Here is a 12,334-nt window from a genome sequence, read left to right on the forward strand (position 1 = left end):
TATATATACACATATATAAATTGGCTGCTTGTCAGTGGAGTGAATGACTGTGAATTACTGTGGACTGTTCTGTTCATAAAAATGTTATGATTTCAGATTACATGAAAAGCTTGGGTACGGTAAGTGTGTGTTTGGGAAGCTAATGCCAAAACTTTCAGATATTCTGAAGGTTTCAGCATTAGGGGTGGAAGTCTTTGTGTGACTGTAGACAGGTTAGGATTAGAATAAGAGTTAAGTAAGGGGATATATTTAATGCAAAGCATGAGTGTGTGTGTGTGTGTGTGTGTGTGTGTGTGTGTGTGTGTGTGTGTGTGTGTGTGTGTGTGTGTGTGTGTGTGAGTGTGTGTGTGTGTGTGTGTGCGTGTGTGCGTGTGCGTGTGCGTGCGTGTGTCCAAGGTATCTTGTTTAGTGTTAGAGTAACAGAAAGAGTTTTTGAATGGTATTGTATAGGGTTAGAGGGGTACGGTTAAGATTTGCTGGCACTAATAATGTGGTTCAATGGGACCTTTCCTGCACCACCTTACTCATGCCTACTAATCCTACCCCTAACCCTAGTCATGCACCTTACCTTTCAAAAAACCCTTTCCTTAACACTGCCACTATTATATATATGTATATGTGTGTGTGTGTGTGTGTGTGTGTGTGTGTGTGTGTGTGTGTGTGTGTGTGTGTGTGTGTGTGTGTGTGTGTGTGTGTAGGTCACCCTTATAATTACTATAATACCTCCCTGGATAAAGGATTACTTTCTCTGTAGTTTCTTCTATCTGCAAAAGGTGATTTTACTCATTTCTGTAAAATCAACATTTCACCCAGGTTGATGTCACTGATCTGTCTGTCTCACCATTTGTTTTCAGTTTTTGTCAGCTTCCTGAACAAATATTGCAAACCCATTCATAATGAGTGTTTAACATTGGGCCATTGTTGAAGTATACCCCCAACAAATGCCATACGTATTTTAGGGTTAACCAAGTGCATGCAGTATGATAGCATGTACAATGAAATAATTAAGTTTTGGGTTTTGAGTTGAAGGTCTATGGGACTAGCATTCTTAAAACTGGCTCCCTGACAGACCACAATAATAAGCACTTGGAAAGTAAGTCATTAAGAATACAACACACTAGTTATTCATTTTCAAACTGCATGGCATTGACTTTTGATATGTGAATTTACAGCAAAATTATGTATCTTTGCACCACTGCATCTACAACACAATGGTCTCAATAAAAAAGTATTCTGACAAGCCAAAATTTCAACATTTAAATATCTAAAAACAGTAGAACACACCTGAAATGGAAAAACAACAAATATTTTATTGTAAGTTAAGCACTTTCCTTACAGGGCTAACATCAAGTTGCATATCATGCCTGATACATGTGTTTTCCCACCTGCTGCCTGTTGACTCTCAACTTCATTGCTATCAGACTGTCCCCTATTAATTAGTGGACTAGAGCCAGTCACGGAATCTGTTACTCAGGTGGCCAGCAGCAGATTTTGCATGCATGCTTTGGCCTATCAGTTCCATTTGTACATGCCATAGTGAATATGACGTAGAGTGTAATGGCACTTGATAATGTTCATTCCTCTGTGTATAATGTATCCAATGCCCACTTATAGACAGCACCTTCATGTGATCCCTGAGCTCCATGCTTTGTGTGCTGGAACACACATTCCTCAAACCTCTCCAACAGGTACATGTTACCTGCTACTTGACCTTGGATTGCTTAGGTGACAGGTTGGCCTTTATTCCTTTGTGCCAGGAGAAGTGACATCATGTCTGATCCATGTCACAAAGTCACAGTGACCAATCAAAGCAAATACTTAGTTCCAGTGATAAACAGACAATAAAGACATACTCAAAGACTAAACATGTAACACAAAAATAAAAATAACTATGTCAGACAAAAGGAGTAGTGGAGTAGTGCATGACATTGATACTAAGATAGAAGCTGACATCAGCAGATAAGTCAAAGGTTAAACTGAAAAGGTGTACAGCAAAAATAAGTGAGAAAATATCTCACATAGAAACAGTCACAGCTATTGCATTAAGAAGTATTAGCAATGTCCATATTATTGTAATAAAGCCTAAGAGTTGCACCCAAGCTTTAATGTATACCACCGATTAAAAAACAGGGAAGAATCAATAAATCTGCATCCATGCGCACCTTTATGCTATTCTCCTCAGAGCCGTATCAACGTTCTTAATAACTGTAGCATAGTGTCATGGCTTCAAGAAATTCTTGTTTTTGTCATTGAACATTTTGGTAGTGATATAAGGGGTGAGGACTCTGGAAGTAGGTTGGAAGCATGACAATTGCAGTGGTAGTGTTTCAAGCCAGTCATCTACCTGGCCTAAATGATCACATCTGCATAAGTGTTCTCAGGTTGAAATGCCTTAAATAGCCTGTATACATACATTTTTCCAAAGTTGCCTTTCATTTATCTGCTTTTTTCTTTTGCATCTTAGAGACAGTCAGTTTCAGTCGCTATTCTTTTTAAGACGTAGTCATTTTTATTTTTATGCCATTACTTTTGTCTTTAGAAATGTTTTATGGTTAGTTGATCACTGCAAGTTATTCTTTGCTTTGACTAGGCAGTGTGATTTTTTACTACATTTTGGATGGATTACTTTTGCTCAGTAGCTATATACGTTGTTGATTTTCCATTTCAAGGGTCTTTCCAGTGTTTTTGCTTATTTGTATACACATTTATTGCCCTGAGTTTCTTGGTCATTTGAACATTTGAATATTTCCCACCTGGTATAATGAGGGATTATTTCCCCTCCTTGCAGTCACTTTCCATGGTCAGGGAACAAATGTCCTTTTAACCTTGACAGCCGCCATACTGAAGGGATTGACTTCATTAACTGCTTGTTAGAAGAATCGCTGATTCCCTCATGTACTGTATTTCTCCTGACTAGTTGACATCTAACCACCATGGCCTCCTACAAGTTCTTTTCTGCAAATGCAGCACATTGAACTTTGTTACATGATTATTCCAGTGATCCACTGGGAGTGTTATGGAGCAACCCCTCCCCAAGGCATCTTCAACCTTACCTTAATGTTGTCTACTGAAAGGTTTACCATTCAGCACTAGCTGTAGGAAATGTCTACAATGAAGATCTCAGACTGCATTTGTCTAGAACAAACCAGTGTAGTGACCCCTTATCATTCAAATAAGCGTGATTAACTGTTCCCAAAATATAATTCTCTACTCACCTAGGTTGCCTTCTTAGTTGCTCCCCCATCCCACCACCCTGTTTTCTTTCCACTTTTTGAATATCCCGCTCTATCTCAACTTCTAAATGCTCCCTTTTCTGTGTCCTTTTTGTTGATGCAGTGAGTAATTAAATATGCAGCTGAGTAGAATTAGGAAATCTTGCTGTATACATTTACATATTTTTATTAAGCATGGCTTGGTGTGGCTCCTAATCTGAATAACAATCCTTGGAGCAGTGCTGTTAGATTTTAAATACTGCTACTTGGATTACTCATAATATAAGATTTCTGCTGATCATTTCACAGTAGTACTTAAGACTATAACCCATTCCTGTAATATACTGTTCATATTATGTAATTAATATATGTAATTATTAGTACTTACATGCTGAAGTTTTTGCCCCATGTCTATGCTAAAAATATGATGCGCCAAGTTATGCTTTCTTAGTCAACGAATGAAAATAAATAAACAAACAAGCAAGTGAATATTGATATTTAATATTGCAATGAGACTATACCATGGAGCAATAGACCACAGATACTTATGGCTTAGTGGACTAATGAATGTGATGACAGGTTGAAGACATATAGACATGAGAATATAAAGGAGAGAACAATTAGAAGATAGGAGTGTACAGGTAGAAGAGACAAACATTGCTGGAGTAAGAGAGTTTATTTACTCAGTAGAGACAAAGAGGAGGGTAATAGGGACATGGGTAGTGTAGTAAATATTTACCCCACATCAATAATACAAGGGGCTATAAAGTAGAAAAGAACATGGGCTTGCATGATAGAAATGCAAGGGGCATACATATGTGGTTTAATTATTTTAAAAACTACAGTTTTGAGGAATCAAAGTCAGATGAGCTTTATAAAACAACAGTGATATATTCTGAAAGCACATTTTGCAGCAAAATGTTGAAGGTGCTTTATGCAAATGTAAGCTGGTGCACAGCATTTCATAGATGCTACAGACACTTATGACCCTATAGATTAGTCAAACTATAAACATGTCTGTGGCAGTCCGGTTCTAGGTTCATTGGGTAGAACATTCTTTAACAGGTATACATTGCCAGGAAACTGTTTTTTTTTTTTTAATTCAAATATTTTATTAAATTTTCCATGAAAAGTAAAAGACAACAAATGACAAACAGTATTCTCATTCTAAGACAAATTATTAACAAAGAAAGTAAAAACTATTTACAATATATACATAGGCCTGAAGCAAAACTGCAGATCACAGTTAAAATACACAAGTTCTTTAGTAGTATCAATTCAGAAAGAGTTATGGTCCATTTGTAAAGTCTCAATAAGTGCTTAAACTTTTGTCCAAAAATTATTAACAAATGTCTTTAGATAGTCTAAGTTCTTTGGTCTTAGTTTCTTTGATTGCCAGGTATTTCACTGACGACAGGAAATTCTCAACAGTGGGTGGGCAGCTAGTTTTCCAACTTCTGGTAATGCATTTTCTAGTGATAGCAAGTACTGACCATAGTAAATACAGATTATTCTTATTCAAAAAGTAACATTCATTCACATTTAATGAATTGGATAATAAAAAGGAATCAGTGAATAATACTTTGAGAAAATGATCTATGCAGTTCCAATAACCCTTTAATTTAGGACAATCATAAAAAAATATGTGCCCAGTCAGCTTTGGTATGTTCTGTGCATCTCCAGCAGGATGTGTTGGAGCTATTATTGATTTTAACTATTTTATCTGGTGTCAGAAATGCCCTATGGAAATATTGCCAAGCAAAATTACTCCAGCAGTGAGACCATGAAACATGCTTGATGGAAAACAAATGTTTTTCATCATGTGAGAAATTAGAACAGCCTTTGAATATAAAGTTCCAGTAACTTTGATTTATACTAGTCTTATAAACAATTAACATGTTATATAATTTCGAGATAATATTATTGTATTGAGGCTATTATGTAAAATTTCACACATGAGAGTTATCATCTTTGGTCTTTCTTGATAAGATGAGTTTTTAAGTATTATACATAAATCTTGAGAATAAGTTAAGATACTTTGTAGAATTAACCAGTTTTGAGGAAGCAAATCATGATCTTTTATAAGAAACTGAGAGTCTAAAACTTTAGTGTCGTTTATGCATTGTTACCAACATATAAAGTTCTTGGATTCCCAGCTGTCTAGAACATTGAGATGTATTTTATCAGGACAATTCTTTGTAATTTTAAAGGGGGTTAACAGTTCAAACCATGTCTTAATATCAGCATTAGAGTTAACAAATTTTCTAAAGAAATTAAAATAGTGATTTAATGAAATTCATTTTATGGGTTTAGCAATATTGTGTTGGGTAATATGACATAAGATGTACCAGAACTTATTAGAAGAATTATTCAATGGAAGTTTGGCTAAAAGGGCATTTTCATTAATTATTGAGGTTAGTGTAATAATTTCCAACTACAGTGACAATTTGGATTAATCCAGTTTAAAATAACCTTAAATATGGATGCATTAATATATGTCTCAATATCCGGGAATTTGATTCCTCCTTGCTCCCAAGATCTAATGTGATGTAGAAAAGCTATTCTGTTTCTTTTGGGGAACCAAATGAATTTCATTAGTAATCAGTTTATTTCTTTAATGCGTTGATATTTATAAGAAAAGTTAAGAACTAGAGCTATGTAGAGTATTTTTGGTAAAATTATCATTTTTATTAATTTTAACCTGTCTTCAAAGGTGATGAAAATTTTGTTCCAACTAATTTTATACTTATTTATTAAGTTTATAATAGTTTTATAATTATATTCAATTGTGTTTTCTGTGGATTTGCATAGTGTTATTCCTAGATAACCAACAGAATCTGAAGTTGCACCAATAAAATGATGATTATCCGATTGTACATTTCCCTTCTTATGTAAGAGCATATGTTTAGATTTAGATCTATTAAAACCCAAGATTTTCTGGAAACGGTTCATCACAGAATCTAATTCTAAAAGAACTGATTGTGAATTACTTAACATGAGCAAAATATCATCTGCAGAAAGCATTATCTTGGAATTATACTGATCGTAAATATTTATACCAATGATCTTTGGATTGTCACGAATAAAGGCAGCAAATATTTCAAAGGCTAATGCAAATAAAATAGGGGATAAGAAACATCCCTGCTTAGTGACTTTGGTTATTTGAATAGATTCAGATGAGAAGGGGCCTAATTTAACATAAGCTACGTTATTTTGGTATATATTTTTATTAGAGAAATGAACAAAGAGGGAAAGTGAAAATATTTATTATTTTTTTTATTTATTTATTTGCAGTTTATTTGCAGTTGGTTTACCAGGATAGTCCATTGGGCCAAAAAGAACCCATTTTCAATGGAGTCCTGGGGAGAAAAGCTCCAAAATCAGGCAAATTAGGTACTTATAAGATTACTACTAAAATTATACAAAATAAAAAGATAGAACATTATCGTCAAAATTACAAGTATTCAAAAACAAATACAATACAATGAAGGTAAACATGATTAGATAGTCATGATATATTACAATATGGGGTGGTTTTTCAGTAGGCACATGTAATTTGTTAGGTAAAGTGAGGTAGTCTTATGTTTAAGAGGGGTGAGAGCAAGAGCATTCCCATTGGGATTTTAGATGTGTATGAAGAGATTTTTTGAACATGTGCTGGTTGGAGGTGGTGCGTATGGATGGTGGGAGTGCATTCCAAAGGTGGGCTAGGTTAAAGGATAGTAGGTGTTTGCCTGGGGGATGGGATGGTTTATGAACTTCTAGTAGGTTTTGGTTGTTAGATCTTAAGATTCTGTTGGGTAGGTGCATTTTAAAGACTGAAGACAGGGAGGGACAAAGAGAGGGGCTGAGAATGAGCTTATGAGCTAAAGTCAGTTGTATATAAGTGAGGTGATTGGGTAGTTCAAGCCAGTTTAGTTTTAGGAGAGTGGAACAGTGATGGGTGGATGATCTGTGGCTGTTAGCGAATTTGGCGATTTTATTATAGCAGGAAGCAAGCTGTTTTTTTTGAGAGGTCTGCAGATTAGTTAACAATGGAGCTCCATAGAGGAGGGAGGGGATAAGAAAGGAGGAAGCGAGAGTGATTTTGGAGGAGCTTGTAAGGAACTGGTTCTGCCGGTAGAGCATGCCTAGTTTTTGATGGGTCTTTTTAATATTCAGTTGTAGATGGGAATTGAAATTGAACCAACTGTCAATTTGTACACCAAGTAACTTGGTTTCAGACACCAGTTCCAAGGGTGGTTATCTTGGCTTGTGATAGAGAAGGTGTTTGTGTCGAAGTAAGTGAATTTAGAAGGGGTAAATACCATTAGCTTTGTTTTGGAGGCATTGAGGGCTAAGTGATTTATTTTCATCCAATGTTCTGTGATTGAGAAAGCTTCTTGAGTAAGTTTTTGAAGCAGGGAGGAAGAGGTGGCAGAGCAGATAATGGTAGAATCGTCTGCATATTGGATGATGTTAGCGAGTGGAATGGATTTGTGGAAATCATTTATAAATATATTAAACAGAAGGGGACCAATAATTGATCCTTGGGGAACTCCAGTGGGGGTATTAAGGAAAGAGGAAGTGGCCTTTTTCCATTTAACGGCTTGGTGTCTATTAGATAAATAGCTGGAGAACCAATTTATGGTGGAGGGAGAGAGGTTAAGTTCTGAAAGTTTGGTTAAGAGCAGGCTGTGTGATATAGTATCAAGGCCTTAGAGAGGTCAAGTAGTAAGGTAGAGACAGTGTGGCCTGAGTCGCGAGCTCTATTAACAGTCTCAAGGAAGGACAGGAGGGCTGTCATAGTGCTATGGTTTGGCCTAAAACCATGTTGTGTAGGTGTTAGAAGGTTATTATCTAAGAGATGTGGTAAGAGTTGGATTTGGATACATTTTTCTAGAAGTTTGGAAATGGGGGACAGGATAGCAATAGGACGGAAGTTGTTGACATTACAATTGCTGCCTCCTTTATGCAGGGGGATGATGAAAGCTTTCTTCCAGAGTTCGGGCACTGTGCATTTATTGATGGAGCGGTTGATTAGGATGCTAATAGGATAGGTGATTGCTTCTGCAGCTATACTTAGGAAGTAGGAGGGAATGTTATCAGGTGCGTTAGTACATGGCTTTAGTTTCTGAAGGAGTTTCTTTATAGTGGAAGTTGGTATAGGTTTTAAAGAGAAAAGAGTAGAGAGGGGAGAGAGAGAGTGTGAGGATGATGAGGGTGATGTGGGGGTTAGAGAAGTCGATGAGGTGGAGGAGGGAAAGTAGGTAGATGAGAATGTGGGGGAAGAGGTAATGAGGGAAGGGATGTTTGTGGTAGAGGGTGGGGGTGAATTAGATGTAGAGGTGGAGCATGAGAAGGAGGAGGTGAGTTTGCTAATAGATTTGATGAAAAAGGAGTTGAACTGTGTGGCTAAATCTGTGTCAGAGGTATTTGGGTCGGGGTTTGGGGTGTGTGGTTTGCTGGGGTTAAGGAGGGTAGAGATCCCCTTCCAGAATCTTTGAGGATTAGTTTTATTATTGTTTTGGAGTGTATGGAAGTGTTGTTTTCTATCAGAGATTATAAGCTTTTTTACTTTGTTACGTAGGTTTTTATAAGCAATGTGGAGTTCTTGGGTTTTATTTCTCAGATAGAGTCCCCATGCTTTGTTTCTAAGGCGCATGGTTGATAGTGTGGTTTTGGTTAGCCAGGGGGCAGAATTAGTTTTTATTCTTTTAGTTCTCAGAGGGGCTTGGGAGTCAAGTATATCTAAGAATGTTCGGTTAAAGTGGGCAACTGCATCATCTAATGGTAGTATTCTTAGATTGTTCCAGTTAATTGCTTTTAAAGATTGAAGAAGGTTGATGGGTTAAAGTTCTTGTCATTGCGGGTGGTGATGTAGTTATGGGTGCGGTAGGAAATGCATGGGAGTCGTGGGTGAAGATAGGTATATGATCACTAAGAGGGTCAGGAAGAATACCACTATCAGAATAATAGTGGGGATGTGACACTAGAATCCAGTCAAGAATGGTGCCAGAAAAGGGGTCTTTTGATGGGTGAGTTATAGAGTTGATTAGCTGTGAAAAGTTATATAGGTTGATATTGAGAGGGTTGGTTGGAGACTGGATGGAGGCCCAGTTGATATTAACATCACCTAGGATTATGGTTTCGTTGCTGATGTTATTAGAGAGCCATGAGAGGATATTTTCAAGTGTGGAAATATTATCCCTGGGGATATAGAGGATGCTAGACATATGTGTTTGTGCTTGTTAACCTGTAGGAGAGTGAGAAGTAGTTCGGCATTATTAAATTTAGGAATAGGTTTGTTGTAAGGAGTAATTAGCAAGGAAGAAGAATATAAGAGAGCTACTCCACCACCTTTTTTCTGGGTCCTGTCTTTTATAATGATAGAATAGCTGGGTGGAGTTATTTCAGAGTCTTTTATAGATGGTTTTAGCCATGTTTCTGAAATGGATAGGATGTCCGGGTTGTTATGCTTGAGCCATGCATGGAGGGTAGGGACTTTATTGACTATACTTTGTGAGTTTAAAGAAGTAAATATTAAAGGTTTGTGAGCAGAAGAGGAGGGACCTGGGTTGGGATGGATATCTCCGGATAAAAGATTGGTAATGAGATGGAAGACTGGGTTAGAGAGGTAGTTAAGAAGAATATGGAAGGGACTTGGATATGATGTGTAGGTGAATGGATTTTTATTTGCTATGGGAATATGGTTCTTTTGTGAGAAGAACACTTTGAATGAGAAGGTTAGGAGCTGAGTAATAGGATATAGATGGGGAGAGATATGATGGTGAGAGTGTGAGTGAGTGGGGTTCAGATGGTTTGTTGTATGATAAAGTAGTGAATGATTGGAAGTGCAGGGTTGGGTAAGATAATAAAGATATATCAGTTTAAGAGATAGTAATAGTAATAAAGTGAAGGATGAAGTTTGAAGTGGAATTGTGTGGTGTTAAGGTATTGTAGTTGACTGATATATGTACTATGTTTGCTGTATAGATAGCCTGGAAGGTAGTGTGGGGTGTTGAAGCTGGATGGATTGAATTATGTAGGTGGGAGTGTTGAATTAAAGTGTGATAATTTGGAGTAACTGTAGGTGTGGTAATAGCTAGGTAATAGGCTAGTAGGGGGAGTGTCTAATTGTTGGAGCTTGTTTGGTGTGGGGAGGAAATAGGTGTGGTTCCAAGAGGGATATAGCTAGAGGTGCCGGGGGCGGGTGGGATTTGGGGGCAGGGTAGGGGAGCGGAGTGAGCCCGAAGGGCGAACGGAGCGGGAAGACACCAGGAGAGGATCGAGAGCCAATCAGTGGAGCAAAGGTTACAGGAGAGTAAGTAGTAGCAGGGTAAGTAAGGAATTCTATATATAATATGGATGGGAAAGTAGGAATGAAGATATTGGCAGAGTAAAAGCAAGAAATAAGTGAGGGAAAAGTAGTGACAATGGGGAGGGGACGCCCTCTAGTGGTCAATGCAGAGAATGCACTAGGCCAACTAGGTAGGTCTAGGGGCTGAGTATGATAAAATAAGGAAGAGCTGGTGAAACCCAGGGAAGAGATGGGAGAGAAGTGGATGGGAGAAAAAGAGAAGTGTCTAGGCTGCTGGCTGACCTGGCAGGGAGATAGCTTGCAAAACTAGCAAACAGAGTTAGAAGCAGTGGAGGCCCAAGTAGTATCACACACACATACTTTCTTAGTATCCTCTTGGAGACTCTGTTCCAATGTCCAAAGTGGGGATTTGAGGCAGCAGAGCAGTATATTGCCTAAGCAAAATGTATGGATGAGGTAGGTGACCTTAGTCCAATAAATGTATCCACCCAGGCAAGGTCCCAAGGGAAAACAGGGCAAAACAACTGGAGACAGGAGGAAAGATGAGTAAGTGTTAGTAACAGAGTAACAGAGACACACTGCAATACTTAAAATTGGTACTAAGCAGGTAAAATAGTGAGATTTAGTGCTTCAAGAACTGTATCAAGATTCTCAGGGGGCCTTAACTGATTAAGTGAAGGAATATCTAATTTTATATATTCATTAATTGAATGATTGGAACCAACGTGTTTGGAATAGTGAAACTCGAAGGCATCTAAAATATCTCCTAAGTCAGAAACAGTTCTATTACAGCCTTCATGTAGTAGTTTAGTTATGTTATTTGAATTAGAACATATCTTGGCTCTCATTGACAGATTGTACATATATTTAGGAGATGATGCACATGAGTTCAATATTAGTCTTTCTAATGCCAAATTAGTTTTATGGGATAGGAAATCTGAATATTGCTTATTAAGCTCCTCTATTTATTCCAGATTATCAAAGGCAAGTTGGGATGGATCAGATTTAATGTTTAAGAGTTGAGCTTGAATATTTTGCAAATGTAAGTCCCATTTTTTTGTTTATTTTTGAACCATGTTATTATTTTACCATAACAATATGCTTTTAATGCATCCCATGCCATGATCATGTTGGATTCTGGGGTGAGATTGGTCTCCAGAAAAAAATTGTACCTCCGATGTGAACCAGGGCTTAAATTCTTTAATTTTTGTTGCATAGGCTGGAATTCTGGTTATGGGGATAAGTCTTCTATAGCTAACACAAAATTCTAGGCAGAGGATATCATGATCTGAGATGGGGCAAGGGAGAATTGCAAAAAATTATATATTTAGCCTTAGATCATTAGAGACTAAAATTCTGTCTAATCTAGTTTCAGTTTTAAATCTGTAGTCAGTATGAGAAAATTTCAGAGGGGTGGAATCTTTGATAGTAAATGTGTCAAGTAAATTAAGTCTCTCAACCCATTATTTAAAAAGTCTTGCAATAGGTATAGAGCCTCAATCAACACTTATTAGTAGTGTCAGTATTGTCTAGTATACAGGCAAAGTCACCACCTATAATGAGGTTACCCTTAGTGTTAGTATTGTCTAGTATACAGTTAGTCACCACCTATAATGAGGTTACCCTTAGTGTTAGTATTGTCTAATATACACTTAAAGTCACCACCTATAATGAGTTTACCCTTAGTGTTAGTACTATGTAGTATACAGGTAAAGTCACTACCTATAATGAGGTAACTCAGTGTAAGTACTGTCTAGTATACAGGTAAAGTCACCACTAATAATGGGGTTACCCTTAGTGTTAGTACTATGTAGTATACAGG

This window comes from Protopterus annectens, chromosome 5.part0 (assembly GCF_019279795.1).
Source record: "Protopterus annectens isolate FY-2018-M chromosome 5.part0, PAN1.0, whole genome shotgun sequence".
NCBI lineage: Eukaryota > Metazoa > Chordata > Ceratodontiformes > Protopteridae > Protopterus > Protopterus annectens.